The 22,969-nt window shown below is 33.9% G+C and overlaps 1 long non-coding RNA gene across 2 annotated transcripts; it reads right to left on the reverse strand.

Annotated features, from left to right (window-relative positions):
* Positions 1 to 1,670: 1,670 nt before the first annotated feature.
* LOC141380911 (uncharacterized) lies at positions 1,671 to 22,552 on the reverse strand. 2 transcript variants are annotated; one of them, XR_012400291.1, is made up of 6 exons: positions 22,500 to 22,552; positions 19,274 to 19,291; positions 16,191 to 16,361; positions 12,903 to 13,074; positions 5,998 to 6,125; positions 1,671 to 3,033 (listed from the first exon to the last, which is right to left on the reverse strand). It is a non-coding gene; the product is annotated as an uncharacterized lncRNA (long non-coding RNA). The 2 variants fall into 2 exon arrangements; XR_012400290.1 differs by lacking the exons at positions 16,191 to 16,361; positions 19,274 to 19,291; positions 22,500 to 22,552 and having other exon boundaries at positions 12,903 to 15,960.
* Positions 22,553 to 22,969: the final 417 nt, after the last annotated feature.

Below are 22,969 nucleotides of genomic sequence, written 5' to 3' on the forward strand. Positions count from 1 at the left end.
TCTTTCTTGCTTCCTTTATATTTATTTATCCTTCCTTAAGTTTTATTTTGTCTTCCTATTTTCTTCTAAGCCTTTCTGCCTTTTCTTTCATACATTTTCTTCATTTTTTGTTGTTTCCCTTTACTTTTCTTCCATCCCTTTTTAACTCTTCTGTTTTCTTCTTTCTCGTCTTCCTGTTTTCTTTTTCTACTTTTACCCTTGCACTTTTCCTTATGTCTTCCATCCTTGTCCTTTTTTCCTTAAATCTTTGTTTCCTTCATCCTATTTTGTTTTCTTTCCATTTTGTTAGTCCTTATTTTTTTCCTTTTTCCACTTGTAATTTTATCTTCATCACTCTTTCTTTCTTAAAATTCCTTTTATTGTTGTTTTCATATTTGATTTTTCTTGTTTTCACGTTCTTGCCTTCTTTGTTTCTTTTTTTCATTCTTTTTTCACCATTTCTTTCTTTCTTTCTTGTTTTTCCTTTCTTTCATTCATTCATTAGTTCTTTCTTTCATTAGTTTGTTTTTTCTTTCTTTCCTTCTTTTTTACACCCTTCCTTATTAATTCCATCTTCCTTTTCACTTCACAATAATCTTTCTTTTGCTCTCTTTCATTCATTTTTTCTTTCATTCTTTTTTGTTTGTCCTTTCTTTCATTCATTCATTCATTCATTCATTCATTCATTCATTCATTCATTCATTCATTCGTTCGTTCTATTAGTTTGTTCATTCTTTCTTTTTTACACCCTTCCTCCTACATTATTTCCATCTTCCTTTCCTCTTTACATTAGTCTTTCTTTTGATCTTTCTTTCTTTTTTCTTTCGTCCTTGCTTTTTATTCTATTCTTTCATTACACTGTAACAGATTTCTGTTTGTTTTCACAGTATTATACTGCATTTCTTAACAGTTTCTCACTGTATAAGCTGTGTACAATTTGTTACTGTATTTATTGTTGTTTTCACAGTATACAAATTGTATTTTCATTATTTTCATAATGTGCACATGACTTACAGTATGTTACTGTTGATTTCTCAATGAATTCTGGGAAATAATCAGTTACTGTAATTGCAATACAGTATTACAAATGACTGTGAAAAACTCCTTACATTTTTGCAGGTAAAATTTACAGTAAATGCAACACTACTGTAATTAGTATTACAGTAATTCTACTGTTTTATGAAATACAGCAACTACTGGATAGTTGTTACAAGTAAGTTACTGTTAACACTGTTTTGTACTTTTTTTCATTCATTAGTTTGTTCTTTCTTTCCACCCTTCTTTATTATTTCCATCTTCCTTCTTTCTTTTTTATTCTTGCTTTTTCATTCTTTCATTCTTTTTTGTTTGTCTTTTCTTTCATTCATTAGCTTGTTCTTTCTCTTTCACCCTTCATTATTTTTCCATTTCCCTTTCCTCTTCACATACATTTTTCTTTTGATGTCTTTCATTTTTTCTTTCATTCTTTATTTCTTTCATTCTTTTTAGTTTATCCTTTCTTTCATTCATTCATTAGTTCATTCTTTCATTAGTGTGTTCTTTCTATTCTTTCTAACAACCTTCTTTATAATTTCCATTTTCCTTTCCTCTTCACATTAGTCTTTCTTTTGCTCACTTTCTTTCATTCTTGCTTTTTTCCTTACTTCTTTCATTCTTTTTTGTTTATCCTATCTTTCATTAATTTATTAGTTTGTTCTTTTTTCTTTCTTTTTTTACACCCTTCCTTATTATTTCAATTTTCCTTTCTCCCTCACATCAATCTTTTTGCTCTCCTTGATTTCTTCTTTCACCCTTGATTTTTTCATTTTAACTTTCATTTTTTTGTTCTTTCTTTCGTTCATTAGTTTGTTTTTTCTTTTACAGCATTATTATTTCCTCCTCGCATTAGTCTTTCTTTTTCTCTCTCTTTCATTCTTTGTTCTTTATTTCTTTCATTAGTTTGTTCTCTCTTCCTTACACCCTTATTATTTCCATCATCATTTCTTTTCCTCTTTCATTTTTTTATTTTATTTTTGCTTTTTTCATTATTTCTTTCATTGTTTTTGTTTTTACATTCTTTCATTCATTAGTTTTTTTCTTTTTATTAGTTCATTCTTTCTCTTTTACACCCTTATTATTTTCATCTTACTTTCATTTTTTTCTTTCATTCTTGCTTTTTTCATTCTTTTTGTTTTTTTTTTATTCTTACTTTTATTCTTTCATCCTTTCATTAGATATTTTTTCTTTGATTAGTTAGTTTTTTTATCTTTTCACCCTTGTTATTTCTATCAATCTTAGTCTTTCTTTCATTGCGTTTTCTTTGTTTTTATATCCTTCCCTATTATTTCTATCTTTCCTTTTTCTATCATTTTTTTCTGTCGTTCTTGGTTTCATTCTTTTGTTCTTTCTTACATTTTTCTGTTCTTTTTTCTTTCTTTTCCACCCTTCCTTATTATTTCCATCTCTCTCTCTCTCTCTCTCTCTCCCTTTTTATTACTCTCCTTCTCTGCATTGTTGACGCCAAATCTAGGTGTTGTGGTTGAGAAAGAAAATGAAGTCAGTCTTGCACTCACTCCAACAGCCATGGGGTTCAGTGGACATGCAGCAGCGTGCAGACCTTCATTCTCAATTCACAGCCGGCTCGAAGCTCCTGTACAGCTTGACAAAATCCAGAGAACAGCAAGCCCTAGTCAAATATGTTTTGTCAATATTTAGGCTTGTCCCGCTTTTTTCTTTTCTGTGGCTCAACAAAAGTTTCATTTTATTGAGTGTCTTTGCAGGGTTTGCCGTTTCCTTGCAGGATTTCTGAACAATCGACCCTCGAGGTGCTCACAGAAAATGAACTGCAACTCTCAATCAATATTGGTCATACGAAGGGAAAGACTAGCATGGATGATATTAAATGTTGACAGAGTGTTCAAGACATGGGGTACAAATACTGTGCCAACATTTGAGGATTAAAAAAAAAAAGGCCAAAATATGACGCAGGGATGAATTTCATTTGTTCAAAAGTCCTCCTGATATTAGAGGTTGGTAAATAAGGGTATGCTCAAGCTTGTGTTATATTCTTGTGGCCTGGAAAAGAAAAAGAAATATATATATAATTTCTCAATAGTTTGATTAGCATTCACATTGTCATATTTATACCAAGGCCAAATATCTAAAACAATGTATACTTTTCCTATATATTTCTTAATCAGCATCAGCCCTACACTATAATACCCAAAAGGTTAAGGTAACTCAAACCGTTTGAGGATATTGATTGCAACAAACCATTTAAGTTCAAAAACTAATCCTAATGAGTCCTGTGAAAATTCATTTGAGTAAACGAAGCAATTTGAGTACAGTAAATCCTGATAAATAAAGAGAACTCAAATCAACTGAGTACTGTAAAACCAAATAAGTTAAGGCAACTCAAACTGTTTAAGGAATCCGATAGCCACAAACCATTTGAGTAAAAAAAAAAAACTAATCTATACGAGTACTTTAAACTTACTCCATTTAACTTGAAGTAATGAGGTATTTAATTAACCCATTACCTTCAAAACCGAGTTCAATACTCATTTCAAATGAGCAAATTTAACTGTTGGTAAACCTAAATTAACTACACTCATTTCATTTGATGAAGTTGACTGTTGGGTTTTACAGTGTTTTGACAACTAACAAAATTCATTCATTTTGAGAATTTTAACCCTTTACATTTTTTTTCCACAATTGCCACTTATTTTCTTTTAATAAAAAACACTTTTTTTTATTTTGCTTTTCCAGTGATCCAAAACTACTTTTATTTTTGCTTTTATTTAACAGGATAGTAAGTTTACAGAAAATTAAGTGAAAGAGAGGGCGATAAAGGTGAATCGGGAAAGGTCCACAATTCAGTTCAAGATTCAAACTCGGGACGCCCGGAGTGCTGCCGCACCATATGTTGGCGCACTAACCACTGGGCTACGCACCAACAACGACTGTAATTTTGATCGATTTCTCTTTTTTGTTTCTTTTTTAAATACTTCCCAAATGTTGTTTAACAGAGCAAAGAATTTTTCACAGTATGTGTAATAATATTTTTTCTTCTGGAGAAAGTCTTGTTTGTTTTATTTAGACTACAATAAAAGCAGTTTTTAATTTTTTTATGAACATTTTAAGGGCAAAATTATTAGCCCCTTTAAGCTATATTTTTTTGATAGCCACAAACCATCGATTTACAATAACTTGCCTAAAAACCCAATCCTGTCTAGTTAACCTCATTAACCTAGTTAAGCCTTTAAATGTCACTTTAAGCTGTATAGAAGTGTCTTAAAAATATCTAGTTAAATATTATTTACTGTCATCATGGCAAAGATAAAATAAATGATTTATTAGAAATGAGTTATTAAAACTATTATGATTAGAAATGTGTTGAAAAAAATCTTCTCTCCATTAAATAGAAATTGCAAAAAAAAAAAGTAAACGGGGGCAAATAATTCTGACTTTAACCGTTTATACAAAACAAACTCTGATCTTCATAAAAATACACCCACATAATAATAATTACAAAATCTGAATTAATATGGCCTGCAGCACTTAGCAGAAAACGGGGAAAAAGTAATTATTTGCTCAATGAAAACCTGAAAAATGTGTTTAAAAAGTTGAAAAACATTTTTTTTTAATAAAAATGCAAACATGTTAACAAAGAATATATATTTGAAGTGAAATATCGTGGGTTTTAATGGGTCTCAATGAGGACATTTTTGTCCTTATGGTTTTGAGTTAAATAATTTTTTACCTATTCGGAAAAAAACATTTTTGCGAAATTGTTGCAATTTATATGGGCCGAATTTAAACAAACAAATTAAATTTAATAATGTTCAACTTACTGTTATTTGTTTGTTTAAATTCAGCCCAAATTAATTGTTTACAACCACTTACTGTACCTTGAAAAAAAAATTCGTAAACACAATGAATCATCTTTGAGTAATGTTTTCACTGTACTCTGAAATAGTTTTTTTTTTCCTCAAAAGTAAGCTGTTTGCTTTAACAGAGCCAAAATGTTGACAAAAACTACAGTAAAAAACACAAAAATACTTGTAAATGGTTTATATACAGTATGCATGTGAATTATTATTATTATTTCAAATATTTTCCACGTGGTTTAACATAGCAAGGGAATTTTCCAATTACTCCAGTATTTCCCTTTTTATCTGGAGAAAGTTTAATTTCTTTTAGTTTAGCTGGAATAAAAGCAGTTTTCAAAATATATTTATATTTAAATTTTTATTACCTGGTTATTATGAAAGAAAATGAGGCTAAGTTGTTTTTAGGCTAAAACTGTAGCTGTTTACATTAAAACAGGCAAAATGATCACAAAAAAGGGGTTAATATTTGAACAACTAAACTTATGGTGACAAATATTTACTTCAATACATCACTTCAATCAAAGCTTCATGTATCTCTAACGCAAATCAACAACCAACCCTGACGTTTCGCAGATTCAAAACAATTTTTACAAGCATGTTGACTTAGCATGCCTCTGCTGTTGTTAATTGTTTACTTATGCAAACAAATAAGACAAAAAATTTCCACAAGCAGGCATAAGGGGTTAATATTTCAATTTGACTAAACTTTTGGTTGACATATATCTAATATCACAGTTTCACAATCCAACTATAAATATAATATGTACATACATGACTTTAATCAAAGCTTCACGTATCTCCAAAACAAATCAAAAACCAACCACAACGTTTCAATTACATTAAATTACATCACTGCTACTGTAAAAAATATAGTAATCAACTGGCAACCCTACCGTCAGCTGTTTACTGTAAAATCTACAGGGAACTGTATTTGTTGTTTACTGTATTTTTTACAACTACTGTATTTTATACAGTAAAATACTGGAATGTCTGTGTAAATTGTAAGAATTTAAAATGTTAAATTTAAACTGTTTTTTTGTAAACTATTAACTCCTTTAGCTCTAAACAATTTAAGTGCACATAGTGTTGTTTAAAACAGATGAATCATCTATTACTTTTTTTTTTAAAAAGAAGGAAAAAAACTCACGTTAGCTTGAAGGTCAACGTTTATTTAAATCATGCATGTAACATTTTTGGGTCCCAAGTGAGTCCATAGAGTTATCCAACAAATCAGCTCCAGGTACTGCACGACCACTGGATGCTCCATAAGAGTTCCTAGAAACAAAGAGAAAAACATATAAGACAAAGTAAAACACAATAAACAGACAGATGACAAATACAGACAGATGGAGAGATGACAGATACAGACAGATGGAGAGATGACAGATACAGACAGATGGAGAGATGACAGATACAGAAAGACGGAGAGATGACAGATACAGACAGATGGAGAGATGACAAATACAGACAGATGGAGAGATGACAGATACAGACAGATGGAGAGATGACAGATACAGACAGATGGAGAGATGACAAATACAGACAAATGGAGAGATGACAGATACAGACAGATGGAGATGACAGATACAGACAGATGGAGAGATGACAGATACAGACAGATGGAGAGATGACAGATACAGACAGATGGAGAGATGACAGATAATGACAGATGGAGATGACAAATACACACAGATGGAGAGATGACAGATACAGACAGACGGAGAGATGACAGATACAGACAGATGGAGATGACAGATACAGACAGATGGAGAGATGACAGATACAGACAGATGGAGAGATGACAGATACAGACAGATGGAGAGATGACAGATACACACAGATGGAGAGATGACAGATACAGACAGATGGAGAGATGACAGATACAGACAGATGGAGATGACAAATACACACAGATGGAGAGATGACAGATACAGACAGACGGAGAGATGACAGATACAGACAGATGGAGATGACAGATACAGACAGATGGAGAGATGACAGATACAGACAGATGGAGAGATGACAGATACAGACAGATGGAGAGATGACAGATACACACAGATGGAGAGATGACAGATACAGACAGATGGAGAGATGACAGATACAGACAGACGGAGAGATGACAGATACAGACAGATGAAGAGATGACAGATACAGACAGATGGAGAGATGACAGATACAGACAGATGGAGAGATGACAGATACAGACAGACGGAGAGATGACAGATACAGACAGATGAAGAGATGACAGATACAGACAGATGGAGAGATGACAGATACAGACAGATGGAGAGATGACAGATACAGACAGATGGAGAGATGACAGATACAGAAAGATGAAGAGATGACAGATTGAGAGATGACAGATACAGACAGATGGAGATGACAGATACAGACAGATGGAGAGATGACAGATACAGACAGATGGAGAGATGACAGATACAGACAGACGGAGAGATGACAGATACAGACAGATGGAGAGATGACAGATACAGACAGATGGAGAGATGACAGATACAGAAAGATGAAGAGATGACAGATACAGATGGAGAGATGACAGATACAGACAGACGGAGATGACAGATACAGACAGATGGAGATGACAGATACAGACAGATACAGACAGATGGAGAGATGACAGATACAGACAGATGGAGAGATGACAGATACAGACAGACGGAGATGACAGATACAGACAGATGGAGATGACAGATACAGACAGATACAGACAGATGGAGAGATGACAGATACAGACAGATGGAGAGATGACAGATACAGACAGATGGAGAGATGACAGATACAGACAGATGGAGATGACAGATTCAGACAGATGGAGAGATGACAGATACAGACAGATGGAGAGATGACAGATACAGACAGACGGAGAGATGACAGATACAGATTGATGGAGAGATGACAGATACACACAGATGGAGAGATGACAGATACAGACAGATGGAGAGATGACAGATACAGACAGATGGAGATGACAGATACAGACAGATACAGACAGATGGAGAGATGACAGATACAGACAGATGGAGAGATGACAGATACAGACAGATACAGACAGATGGAGAGATGACAGATACAGACAGATGGAGAGATGACAGATACAGACAGATGGAGAGATGACAGATACAGACAGATGGAGTGATGACAGATACAGACAGATGGAGAGATGACAGATACAGACAGATGGAGAGATGACAAATACAGACAAATGGAGAGATGACAGATAATGACAGATGGAGAGATGACAGATACAGACAGATGGAGAGATGACAGATACAGACAGATGGAGATGACAAATACAGACAGATGGAGAGATGACAGATACAGACAGATGGAGATGACAAATACACACAGATGGAGAGATGACAGATACAGACAGATGGAGAGATGACAGATACAGACAGATGGAGAGATGACAGATACACACAGATGGAGAGATGACAGATACAGACAGATGGAGAGATGACAGATACACACAGATGGAGAGATGACAGATACAGACAGATGGAGAGATGACAGATACAGACAGATGGAGAGATGACAGATACAGAAAGATGAAGAGATGACAGATTGAGAGATGACAGATACAGATGGAGAGATGACAGATACAGACAGATGGAGAGATGACAGATACAGACAGATGGAGATGACAGATACAGACAGATGGAGAGATGACAGATACAGACAGATACAGACAGATGGAGAGATGACAGATACAGACAGATGGAGAGATGACAGATACAGACAGACGGAGATGACAGATACAGACAGATGGAGATGACAGATACAGACAGATACAGACAGATGGAGAGATGACAGATACAGACAGATGGAGATGACAGATTCAGACAGATGGAGAGATGACAGATACAGACAGATGGAGAGATGACAGATACAGACAGATGGAGAGATGACAGATACAGACAGATGGAGAGATGACAGATACAGACAGATGGAGAGATGACAGATACAGACAGATGGAGAGATGACAGATACAGACAGATGGAGAGATGACAGATACAGACAGATGGAGAGATGACAGATACAGACAGATGGAGAGATGACAGATACAGACAGACGGAGATGACAGATACAGACAGATGGAGATGACAGATACAGACAGATACAGACAGATGGAGAGATGACAGATACAGACAGATGGAGAGATGACAGATACAGACAGATGGAGAGATGACAGATACAGACAGATGGAGAGATGACAGATACAGACAGATGGAGTGATGACAGATACAGACAGATGGAGAGATGACAGATACAGACAGATGGAGAGATGACAGATACAGACAGATGGAGATGACAGATACAGACAGATGGAGAGATGACAGATACAGACAGACGGAGATGACAGATACAGACAGATGGAGATGACAGATACAGACAGATACAGACAGATGGAGAGATGACAGATACAGACAGATGGAGAGATGACAGATACAGACAGATGGAGAGATGACAGATACAGACAGATGGAGAGATGACAAATACAGACAAATGGAGAGATGACAGATAATGACAGATGGAGAGATGACAGATACAGACAGATGGAGAGATGACAGATACAGACAGATGGAGATGACAAATACAGACAGATGGAGAGATGACAGATACAGACAGATGGAGATGACAAATACACACAGATGGAGAGATGACAGATACAGACAGATGGAGATGACAGATACAGACAGATGGAGAGATGACAGATACAGACAGATGGAGAGATGACAGATACAGACAGATGGAGAGATGACAGATACACACAGATGGAGAGATGACAGATACAGACAGATGGAGAGATGACAGATACAGACAGATGGAGAGATGACAGATACAGAAAGATGAAGAGATGACAGATTGAGAGATGACAGATACAGATGGAGAGATGACAGATACAGACAGATGGAGAGATGACAGATACAGACAGATGGAGATGACAGATACAGACAGATGGAGAGATGACAGATACAGACAGATGGAGAGATGACAGATACAGACAGACGGAGAGATGACAGATACAGACAGATGGAGAGATGACAGATACAGACAGATGGAGAGATGACAGATACAGACAGATGGAGAGATGACAGATACAGAAAGATGAAGAGATGACAGATACAGATGGAGAGATGACAGATACAGACAGACGGAGATGACAGATACAGACAGATGGAGATGACAGATACAGACAGATACAGACAGATGGAGAGATGACAGATACAGACAGATGGAGAGATGACAGATACAGACAGATACAGACAGATGGAGAGATGACAGATACAGACAGATGGAGAGATGACAGATACAGACAGACGGAGATGACAGATACAGACAGATGGAGATGACAGATTCAGACAGATACAGACAGATGGAGAGATGACAGATACAGACAGATGGAGATGACAGATACAGACAGATGGAGAGATGACAGATACAGACAGATGGAGAGATGACAGATACAGACAGATGGAGATGACAGATTCAGACAGATGGAGAGATGACAGATACAGACAGATGGAGAGATGACAGATACAGACAGATGGAGAGATGACAGATACAGACAGATGGAGAGATGACAGATACAGACAGATGGAGAGATGACAGATACAGACAGATGGAGAGATGACAGATACAGACAGATGGAGAGATGACAGATACAGACAGATGGAGAGATGACAGATACAGACAGACGGAGAGATGACAGATACAGAAAGATGAAGAGATGACAGATTGAGAGATGACAGATACAGATGGAGAGATGACAGATACAGACAGATGAAGAGATGACAGATACAGACAGATGGAGAGATGACAGATACAGACAGATGGAGAGATGACAGATACAGAAAGATGAAGAGATGACAGATACAGATGGAGAGATGACAGATACAGACAGATGAAGAGATGACAGATACAGACAGATGGAGAGATGACAGATACAGACAGATGGAGAGATGACAGATACAGACAGATGGAGATGACAGATACAGACAGATGGAGAGATGACAGATTCAGACAGATGGAGAGATGACAGATACAGACAGATAGAGAGATGACAGATACAGACAGATGGAGAAATGACAGATACAGACAGATGGAGAGATGACAGATACAGACAGATGAAGAGATGACAAATACAGACAGATGGAGAGATGACAGATACAGACAGACGGAGAGATGACAGATACAGATGGAGAGATGACAGATACAGACAGACGGAGATGACAGATACAGACAGATGGAGAGATGACAGATTGAGAGATGACAGATACAGACAGACGGAGATGACAGATACAGACAGATACAGACAGATGGAGAGATGACAGATACAGACAGATGGAGAGATGACAGATACAGACAGACGGAGATGACAGATACAGACAGATGGAGATGACAGATACAGACAGATGGAGAGATGACAGATACAGACAGATGGAGAGATGACAGATACAGACAGATGGAGAGATGACAGATACAGACAGATGGAGATGACAGATTCAGACAGATGGAGAGATGACAGATACAGACAGATGGAGAGATGACAGATACAGACAGACGGAGAGATGACAGATACAGATAGAAGGAGAGATGACAGATACACACAGATGGAGAGATGACAGATACAGACAGATGGAGAGATGACAGATACAGACAGATGGAGAGATGACAGATACAGACAGATGGAGAGATGACAGATACAGACAGACGGAGATGACAGATACAGACAGATGGAGATGACAGATACAGACAGATACAGACAGATGGAGATGACAGATACAGATAGATGGAGAGATGACAGATACACACAGATGGAGAGATGACAGATACAGACAGATGGAGAGATGACAGATACAGAAAGATGGAGAGATGACAGATACAGACAGACGGAGAGATGACAGATACAGACAGATGGAGAGATGACAGATACAGACAGATGGAGAGATGACAGATACAGACAGATGGAGAGATGACAGATACAGACAGATGGAGAGATGACAGATACAGACAGACGGAGAGATGACAGATACAGACAGATGGAGAGATGACAGATACAGACAGATGGAGAGATGACAGATACAGAAAGATGAAGAGATGACAGATACAGACAGATGGAGAGATGACAGATACAGAAAGATGAAGAGATGACAGATACAAATGGAGAGATGACAGATACAGACAGATGAAGAGATGACAGATACAGACAGATGGAGAGATGACAGATACAGACAGATGGAGAGATGACAGATACAGAAAGATGAAGAGATGACAGATACAAATGGAGAGATGACAGATACAGACAGATGAAGAGATGACAGATACAGACAGATGGAGAGATGACAGATACAGACAGACGGAGAGATGACAGATACAGACAGATGGAGATGACAGATACAGACAGATGGAGAGATGACAGATACAGACAGATGGAGAGATGACAGATACAGACAGATGGAGAAATGACAGATACAGACAGATGGAGAGATGATAGATACAGACAGATGGAGAGATGACAGATACAGACAGATGAAGAGATGACAGATACAGACAGATGGAGAGATGACAGATACAGACAGATGGAGAGATGACAGATACAGACAGACAGAGAGATGACAGATACAGACAGATGGAGAGATGACAGATACAGACAGACGGAGAGATGACAGATACAGACAGATGGAGAGATGACAGATACAGACAGACGGAAAGATGACAGATACAGATGGAGAGATGACAGATACAGACAGACGGAAAGATGACAGATACAGATGGAGAGATGACAGATACAGACAGATGGAGAGATGACAGATACAGACAGATGGAGAGATGGCAGATACAGACAGATGGAGAGATGACAGATACAGATAGATGGAGAGATGACAGATACAGACAGATGGAGAGATGATAGATACAGACAGATGGAGAGATGACAGATACATTGAGAGACAGAATAAGTACAATGAAGTTATCAAAGAAAAGGAAAAAACACTCTTGGTGTGTGTTTGTGTGTGTTGTGATTCTTACATTTCACAAATTCCACTGATAAACCATCAATTTAGAGAAAAGAGTAGCGCCATGAAGGTTCACATCAGCCTGTTTCTTCTAAACCAGCTGTCCTTTTTTTTTTGTTTGTTTTTTGAATGCCACCTTTCACTTAAAAGCCTTTGTTCCTTTTGGATTGTTACTTATGAAGTGCCTAAAGGATTATGAAACAGAAAATGTGTCATTCAGATTTTAAAACTAAAGTTTTTGCTTTTGAGGAAGGCAGTCAGATTTTAGAAATTGTATCTCATTTCATACAAGGATTTCTCAACACCAGTCCTTAGAACCTTACTTGTTCAAAGTTGTAGATATTATTATCTGAAATATCCACTTTAAAGGGATAGTTGAAACAAAAATGAAAATTCTGCCATCATTCACTTACTCTTTACTAATTTTAAACCTTTTTGCAGTATGTTTTAATGTTGGACTCCTGTAACCATTGACATCCAAAGTATTGTTTTTTTTTTCTCACAATGGAAGTCGATAGTTACAGGCTTTTAGCTTCCTTCAAAATATCTTTTCTGTTTAACAGAAGAAAGAAACTCAAAGGTTTGGAAATACTTATGGGAGATGGGAGTGAATGAATTAACTACCCCTTTAGCCAGTGTTAAACAGGGTAACATCTAAATCATTTTCTCCTAAAAGAAAAAAGCTAATTTCATATCTTGAGTTGACAAACATTGTGCATACTTAAAAGGTTATTAACAAATTATAGAGAATCTAAGAAACACATGTACATAACATAAAAAGCAGATACAGAAGTCAATCATTACCTCTGAATGAACTCAGCTTCCTTCTGGTATATTATGATGTAAACAGAATTGCCAGGCCAGAAGCTGCGCTGAATGCCCTCACACAAAACTGTTAAACTGTCACATGACCGCAGAAATCACACATTTTACAGCAAAATGCTGTATTATTAAACACAGTCAGCCGCTGTAACAAATGCTATAATCTTTACAGCCATTTGTTACAGTGTAGTTATTATGAAAGAAAATGAGGCTAAGTTTTTTTTTTTTTTTTTTACCAAAGTTTTAGCTTTTTGTATAAAAACATCCAATATGATCACAAAAACTTAAACGAATAAGACAAAAATGTCTACAAGGGGTTAATATTTCAGTTTGACTAAACTTACGGTGACATATATCTCAACACAATCCAAGATTTTGTATAAAATATGTATCACAATACACTAAACAGCACAATATCACTGTTTCATGACCCAACTATGAATATATTATGTACATACAGTTAAAGTCAGAATTATTAGCCCCACTTTGATTTATTTATTTATTTGCTTTTTTTAAATATTTCCCAAATGATGTTTAACAGAGCAAGGAAATTTTCACAGAATGTCTGATAATGTTTTTCCTTCTGTAGAAAGTCTTATTTGTTTTATTTCGGCTAAAACAAAAGCAGCTATATTATTAGCCCCTTTAAGCAATTTTTTTTTTCGATAGTCTACAGAACAAATCATCGTTATACAATAACTTGCCTAATTACCCTAACCTGATTAGTTAACCTAATTAACCTAGTTAAGCATTTAAATGTCACTTTAAGCTGTATAGAAGTGTCTTAAAAATATCTAGTATAATATTATGTACTGTCATTATGGCAAAGATAAAATAAATCAGTTATAAGAAATGAGTTATTAAAACTATTATGTTAATAAATATTTTGAAAAAATCTGCTCTCCTTTAAACAGAAATTGGGGAAAAATAAGCAGGGGGTCTAATTATTCAGAAAGGCTAATAATTCTGACTTCAACCGTACATCACTTCAATCAAAGCTTCAAAAGAATCCAAACCGAACCAAACATGACGTTTTGCAGATTCAAAACTATTTTATTAAGCACGTTGACTTAGCTTGACTCCACTGTTGTTTATTTGTTTAGTTAGCCGTTCGTTTGTAGAAATAGAAGCTTAAATGGGACTGGGGTGAAATAGTGCAGTTTTGATGGGTTTTCGTAAAGATTCTGAGTTGAACTATTTTGAAAAGTTATTATGAAAGGATATGAGGCTAAAGTGTTTTTTGGTTGCCAAAGTTTTAGCTTTTCGTATTAAAACATCCGAAATAATCACAAAAACGCAAACAAATAAGACAAAAAATGTCCACAAGCAGGCATGATATTTAAATTTGACTAAACTTACGGTGACATATATCTAAGAAAACACAATCCAAGACACTGATGATGTGTAAAATACATATAACAACCCACTAAACATCACAATATCACTGTTTCACGACCTAACTATGAATTTAATATGTACATACATCACTTCAATCAAAGGTTCACCTATCTCCAAAAACAAATCAACAACCAACCACAACGTTTCGCATTAAACAAAACTATTTTACAAGCATGTTGACTTAGCTTGACTCCACTGTTGTTTATTTGTTGAATTAGTTACAGGTTTATAAAAATAGGAGCTTAAATGGGACTGGGATGAAATATTTCAGTTTTTATGTGGTTTTATGAAGGTTCTGAGTTTAACTATTTTGATAGTTAGTTATTATAAAAGAAGTTTTGTTTTGTTTTTTGGTCAAAATCTTTGCTTTTTACATCAAAACAGCTAAAATGATCACAAAAACGTAAATGAATAAGACAAAAAATGTCCATAAGCATGTATAAGGGGTTAATATTTCAATTTGACTAAACTTATGGTGACATATATCTAAGAAAACACAATCCAAGACACTGATGATGTGTAAAATACATATAACAACCCACTAAACATCACAATATCACTGTTTCACGACCTAACTATGAATTTAATATGTACATACATCACTTCAATCAAAGGTTCACGTATCTCCAAAACAAATCAACAACCAACCCTGACGTTTCGCAGATTCAAAACTATTTTTACAAGCATGTTGACTTAGCTTGACTCCACTGTTGTTTATTTGTTTAGTTAGCCGTTCGTCTACAAAAATGGAAGCGCACAGCGGAAGCCGTCTGCGCTATTATCCCACTTAACCATGTTTCCAGCATTTCGAAAGAATAATATCATCCAATTTATACAGGCTCATTAACTCCAACTATGACCTCGTGTGCGTTTCTAAAGCCGGAGCGATGCAGGTAACACTTTTACGAGAGCTCTTCACTCTGCATACTCTAACAGAGAACTATTAAATTAGCTTGATTTCTTGGAGCACGGGCCTCGGTTTGGCGTACACCTGACGCATGTCGCGCTGCATTATTGGGGCAGTTACCTTTCAGACATGTGCTGAGGAGTGAACAGGGAAAGGTTAGGAGGTTTCATTCACCAGTTAAAAATAGTGGAGCCTCGGTAATGGGGGAATGATCATTTCCACCGCGTGGCGAGGCCTTCGATGGCTGCCGACGGCATTAAGATGGAGCTGGGATGTGAGGTACTTCAGAAGAAGCTAATCAGGCGCAAAACGTCTCAGTGAAAAGGTTTCGGCTTTTGGAGGAGCCTGCAAATGGAAAATGGAGAGCAGGGGAACCTTTTTAGAAACATATCTAAACATTTGTACAGCCAGTGACACACGTTTTATTAAGAGGTTGTATAAAGATTTTTATAAAAAGGATATGTTTGTTAATTAGACATGTGGATCATAACGAAACATCTTCAAAAGAACAAAGTAGATTGGAAAGTAGAATTTTATTATATGTAAACAAGAATATTTTAAGTAAAGTATGAATAAGGTCTGATTGAGATTTATTTCAAGTGACTTTGGAACACAAAACCAGTTATATGTTATATATAATAGTTATATCTTTGGGTATACAGTTGAAGTCAGAATTATTAGCCCCCCTTTGATTTCTTTTCTTTTTTTTTTAATTTCCCAAATGATGTTTAACAGAGCAAGGAAATTTTCACAGTATGTCTGATAGTATTTTTTCTTTTGGAGAAAGTCTTGTTTGTTTTATTTCGGCTAGAAAAAAAGCAGTTTTTAAATTTTTAATGAACATTTTAAGGTCAAAATTATTAGCCCCTTTAAGCTGTTTTTCTCGATAGTCAACAGAACAAACCATATAATAACTTGCCTGATTACACCAGCCTGCCTTATTAATTTAATTAACCCAGTTAATTTATAGAAGTCTCTTGAAAAATATCTGGTAAAAATGTTATTTACTGTCATCATGGCAAAGAGAAAAGAAATCAGTTATTAGAAATAAATTATTAAAAATATTATGTTTAGAAATGAGTTGAAAAAAAATCCTCTCTCTGTTAAACAGAAACTGGGGAAAAAATAAACAGGGGGGCTAATAATTGTGACTTCAACTAAATATTTGCCAATAGTCAAAAAGTGCATTGTATGTGTAAAAACAATATATATACCAAAAAATCATTACAATATTAAGTAAAGATCATGTTAAATTAAGATATCACGTACATTTCCATTAGTCACTATATCAAAACAGTTTGGAATTCTCAAATTACAGATATTTAAATAGTTGTGTATAGGCCAAATATTGTACTAACAAACCATACATTGATGGAAAGCTTATTTATTCAGCTTTCAGATGAGTTATGAATCTCAATAAAAAAAAATTACATAAAATCATAAACACATGATTTATATTTAGTCATTTAGCAGACAATTTTGTCCACGGGATTTAGCGATTCAACAAGAAGCGGAAATACACAAAGCATAGAGAAATACACAGTGCTAGAGTGAGGATGGGAAAAAAAGAGAAAAGAGTGTTTCTACAGGTGGTTTGTCAGGCCCACTCACCTGTGTGAAGCACACTTCAGAAATGCAAAGCTTTTTTAAAGAGATGAGGAGTGATTGTAAAAGTGTCTGATGCAAATGTGCAAAACTGCATGTGTTGGTTAAAGTGTCATAGAGATGAAAGAACATGTTTTTGTTGGTGGTTTGTTAAGCCCACTCACCTACAGTGTTGGGGAAAGTTACTTTTAAAATTAATGCATTACAGTATTGAGTTACTCCACTAGTCACTAGTTGCTTTACTTAGTTACTTTATATGGAAAGTAATGCGTTATAACTTTTGAGTTACTTTTTTATACCTGAGGCTTGATCTAACTTGCAAGGCGTTTTTATTTTTGTTTTTAATAGAGGAGCTCTGCATTTAATGACACACTGTATAACCTACACCTTCATTTACTTAAAAAAAATCTAATATAAAAAAAAGATAAGAGTAATGTTACCTTCTGAGAGTTTCCTGACACTATATATGCTGTATACACAGATTAATGGAAGTTGAAAGCTTGTGAATTTTTGTCTTATTAGTTCAGTAAAACCACTTGAGATAATTATTTATTTATTTTTTTTCCATGTGTTCAAAATAACGAGAATACTTCCATCACAGAAATGAAAGGCTCTCCCATCTTGGTTTCTGTCTGTTCCCACAGGTAACTCATCATCTCATTGAGTGTGATTCAGTGTGATTACATTCATTTTCATTCAGCAAATTATTTTTTAAAAGCAAATTAAATAATCTCTCGAGTAACACGAGTTACAATTTTAAAAACTAACTCAAATATTATTACTTAATTTAGGTAATGCATTACTTTACTCGTTACTTTATATTAAAGTAATAATATAACGTAACCGGGGATACTTGTAATGCGTTACTTTACACATTACTTAATAATAAAGTTATATTATCACGTAACTTGCGTTACTTGTAATACGTTATTTTCCTCGATACTTAATATTAAAGTAATATTATTATGTAACTCGCGTTACTTGTAATGTGTTACCCTCAAAAGTGCTCACATACAGTATGTGAGGCAGACTCAGAAATTTGTAATGTTTTGAGGTCGTCGTGTAGTGTAGTGTAGTGTGGTGTGGTTTAGTCGAAATGGGCTTTTAGTTGTTGTTTGTATTATACTATAGTTTAATTTTTAGAGTTTGATTGAATCTCAGTTAAGACAATACATTAAAAAAAATTTAGCCACATTTTTATTTGCGTAAGATGGGGGAATTTTCATTTTTGGCTGAATTCTTTCTTTAAAACTTCACTTGAAAAAGATTTATTATTGCTAATTTATTTAATATTTTATTGCTATTTACTTATAAAAAATAGTTCTTTTTTATCAAATATTTTTACCTGTTTTTGTTAATAAGAAACAGATATAGTAGGGTAGTGGGATAGTGGATATGAAGAAGTCATTTGCTTTTGTGAATAAAATTATCACAAAAGAAAAAAAAATTTATATATCAAATATTTTAAAATATTATCTGCTATGCATTGAGATTCATTTTAAGTTGTGTTAAGCCATTTGATTTAGTTTTGGTTTAGACAAAACAATAAGATAAATACACTTTAAACATATTGTGGCCATGGTTACAACCACTTTTATTGTGTACCAGTAACATTTAGCAAAAAAATAATGAAGAAATGTGCATATACTCACCATCAAGTTGTGTCAGACCTACACACACAAACAATTTAAAAACACAATCATTAAAGCAAAATGAGATTAGAATTATAAGTCTACTTCTAAAATGCAAATGTTTAGAAAATATCTTCACCTTTTTTGTGTAAATATACACTGTAAAAATGCTGGGTTCCACACAATACTTTCATGTTGTCCCAAAACAATTTGATTACGTCAATGTAATTATTTGTACATATTTAAGTACATTGAACAATTAAGTTGTCCAAAAAAAAAAAAACCTTAAGAATCATGTTGGTTTGACTTGGTTTAATAGGTAATTTGAACAAACAAGAAAGGTATTTTTTTGGGAGTTTCTAAGCTTAAGCACATGTTCATTAATATGTTTGTTAACTAGTAATTGCATAAACCATTACATTTGCTGTCATAAAAAAGTAATAGTAATACATAAAGAAGTTGACAAATAAGGTCTGCTATGCATTGAGATTGATTTCAAGTGAGCGCTGCATGTAAACGTTTCTGGTTTGGAGCAGATTAATGGTGTGAAATTGGTAGTTTTGATGTATGCATCTCAATATGACTGTGTATAAATTACAAGTATGTGACAAGCACATATGAATTCACACTCAAGAGAACAGTAACACAATCTCTTTACGCACATGGTTGGTTTTAAAGCTCAATGTCCATTAAATAATCTCTGGAGAAGGATTTGTTGTTTTTTTTCCCTCAAGCTGCCATTTCTCAGAAATGTTTTCAGGTTAGCTACACATGGACAGACAGTGCTTAACGTTTACAGCATCCTATTATGTGCTCCATAAAGAAATGTAGTTCTTAAATATAGTCTGTACATGTATCATTGCTTTGGTCAGGAATTATTACTTATTACATGTAAATATATATTCTGCGTTTTTATTCAACTTTGATTTCCGATGATTAATTAACAGTAAAATATCACATAAAAAACATCAATGAAGGCAGATCAGTCTCAAATCTTATTCATTTAAAAAATATAATTTATACATCCACAACACAATTTACATTTACAAAATCCAATTCACAAATTCAAAACGCGTTTCATAAATACACAAATCTAATTCGTAAATTCAAAACGTGATTCATAAATACACAAATCTAATTCGTAAATTCAAAACGTGATTCATAAATACACAAATCCAATTTGTAAATTCAGATGCCCCGATTCATAAATACACAAATCCAACTCGATTCATAAATACACAAATCCAACTCGATTCATAAATACACAAATCCAATTCGTAAATTCACAACTTCATTCATAAATACACAAATCCAATTCATAAATTCAAAACGCGATTCATAAACACACAAATTTAATTCATAAATTCAAAACACGCGTCAAAAATACACAAATCCAATTCGATTCATAAATACACAAATCCAATTCGTAAATTCAAAACGTGATTCATAAATACACAAATCCATTTCGTAAATTTAAAACACGATTCATAAATACACAAATCCATTTCGTTAATTCAAAACGCAATTTAATAATACACAAATCCAATCCGATTCATAAATACACCAATCCAATTTGTAAAATCAAAACCGATTTATAAATACACAAATCCAATTTAACTAAAAAACACAAATATTGTAAATTCAAAACGAGATTCATAAATACACAAATTCAATTAGTAAATTTAAAACACGATACATAAATAAACAAATCAAATTCGTAAATTCAGATGCCCCGATTCATAAATACACAAATCCAACTCGATTCATAAATACACAAATCCAATTCGTAAATTCACAACTTCATTCATAAATACACAAATCCAATTCATAAATTCAAAACGCGATTCATAAACACACAAATTCAATTCATAAATTCAAAACACGCGTCAAAAATACACAAATCCAATTCGATTCATAAATACACAAATCCAATTCGTAAATTCAAAACGTGATTCATAAATACACAAATCCATTTCGTAAATTCAAAACACGATTCATAAATACACAAATCCATTTCGTTAATTCAAAACGCAATTTAATAATACACAAATCCAATCCGATTCATAAATACACCAATCCAATTTGTAAAATCAAAACCGATTTATAAATACACAAATCCAATTTAACTAAAAAACACAAATATTGTAAATTCAAAACGAGATTCATAAACACACAAATTCAATTAGTAAATTTAAAACACGATACATAAATACACAAATCAAATTTGTTAACTCAAAACGCGATATATAAATACACAAATCCAATTCGTAAATTCAAAACAAGATTCATAAATACCAAATCCAATTTGTAAACTCAAAACGCGATATAAAAATACACAGATCTAATTCGTAAATTCTAAACGAAATTCATAAATACAAAAAACCAATTTGTAAAATCAAACGCGTTACATGAATACACAAATCTAATTTGCTTACTTAAAACGCGATATATAAATACACAAATCAAATTCGTAAATTCAAAATGCAATTCATAAATACACATCCATTATGTAAATTCAAAATGCGATTCATACATACACAAATCCAATTCGATTCATAAATACACAAATCTAATTTGTAAACTCAAAACGCAATATATCAATACACAAATCTAATTTGTTCACTCAAAACGCGATTCATAAATACACAAATCCAACTCAAAAATTCAAAATGCGATACATGAATCGTTTCAGTATAATGTCAATGTTATTTAAATCTATAAAGCTTTATAATCTATAAATATCCACAGTTCTCATTTAAAATTTGGAAGAAAAGTCATCAGTAGTTTACATGGTAAAAAAGAAGAAAAAAATATTTTCATCAAACTATATACACCTTCCTAAATATAAATTGCTAATCCAAAGTAGCTAAAAAAACTGATAAATAAAAAAGATATAAAATTAAATTATAAAATTGTATATATTCATCAAAGCCCTAATTCTCATTTTAATAATAAAATATTAACAAAAAACTGTAACAAATAAATAATACCAAATGGAATAAATGTTCAACAGAACTGTATGAAAAATTAACTATTTAGTTTTAAAATATTACTAAATGTAAAATCTAATCTAACTGATTCTGTTTACTGCATTATAAATTCATGTTAGCTCAGGTTTATTATCCTCAACAAACACAGTATGTCAGAAATACAGTAAGTTCTTTTACAGAAAACAAATATTACCCATAATGCTGATGTACTGTAAACAGAGAGCTATTCCTTCTGAACTTTATGCAAAGAGACTTACAGCAGAATTATTGACCCAAACAAGTTCATTAGGTTTGTGGTCTCCAAGTGATGCTGAAAAAAAAAAAGAAAGAAATCTCTGTATTTCTCTTTATTGAATTACACGATAACACACGACCCTTTCCGTTTCATATTACACTGCTGTCTGTCTGACAGGTGGTTGAGGCTGCACTCAAATAAGTGTGATCTCGTAAGGTCAGGTGGTTTTCTCACTATGACAGGCCATTGTATCATTTAACATTACTAGTATCTATTTTAAAGCTACTAGTTTTGTTTTTTTTTTAGGTTCTAGTGTCTTTTCTATTAAGCACCAGTCCTTATTTATTAAATGCTAGTGCTCAATTATTATATACTAGGGGCCCTACCATATACCCGGCGCAATAAGGTGCAAGATGTGTATGGTGCGATTTGTTGCTATTTTTAGACCAGCGCAACTGTCATTTTCGCGTTTTGGGCCTCGCTGTTTAAATA

The sequence above is a fragment of the Danio rerio genome, chromosome 25 (assembly GCF_049306965.1).
Source record: "Danio rerio strain Tuebingen ecotype United States chromosome 25, GRCz12tu, whole genome shotgun sequence".
Lineage (NCBI taxonomy): Eukaryota > Metazoa > Chordata > Actinopteri > Cypriniformes > Danionidae > Danio > Danio rerio.